This window comes from Brassica oleracea, chromosome C7 (genome assembly GCF_000695525.1).
Source record: "Brassica oleracea var. oleracea cultivar TO1000 chromosome C7, BOL, whole genome shotgun sequence".
In the NCBI taxonomy this organism is placed as follows: domain Eukaryota; kingdom Viridiplantae; phylum Streptophyta; class Magnoliopsida; order Brassicales; family Brassicaceae; genus Brassica; species Brassica oleracea.
Genome location: NC_027754.1, coordinates 106970 through 107723, shown reverse-complemented (window position 1 = coordinate 107723; position 754 = coordinate 106970).

The window sequence follows — 754 nt, the reverse complement described above, 5'->3', positions numbered from 1 at the left end:
AAAAAAGTCGGTGTTGTTCAACTGGGTGGCATCAGAAGTGAAGTTCCCCGATGGGTATGTTTCAAATCTCTCTAGATGTGTTGAAAGGGTCAAAAGTTCTCCGGGATGAAGAGTCATGATTGTCATGTCTTTATGCAACGACTACTTCCCTTTGCATTTGCAGAGCTACTTCCAACAAACGTACATGAAGCACTTGCAGGTAGTATATTATAACGCAATATTTTATAATGGTTTAGTTTGCAATAATATATGACTAATATAATGTGTTTAATTTTTTTTGGAATATACAAGGCATTGGAGCATTTTTCAGGGATCTGAGCACACACACTCTTAAAGAAGAAGTAGTGGAACAGCTTCAGCAGAACATTCCCATCTTATTGTGCAACTTGGAGAAGATATTTCCTCCGGGATTTTTGACGTCATGGAGCATCTAGCTGTCCACCTCCCATGAGGCATTGCTTCGTGGACTTGTACATTACGGATGGATGTATCAGTATGAGCGAGCCATGAAATATTTGAAGGGAAAAGCAAAGAACCTCGCCAAAGTTGAAGGTTCTATAATTGCTGGGCTGGAAGTTTGACGGAAGAAACTTCTCACTTCACATAGTACTACTTTGCGTAAAAAATACGTACCCGGAAAAGAGCTCCAAGAAGATATGATGATGGTGGTGTCGCGCCAACATATGCAGTTGCTGGTGTTCCAGACATCTTTAGCCAGATTGGGCGACTCGGTGGGAAATTAAAAGAGGTTTGG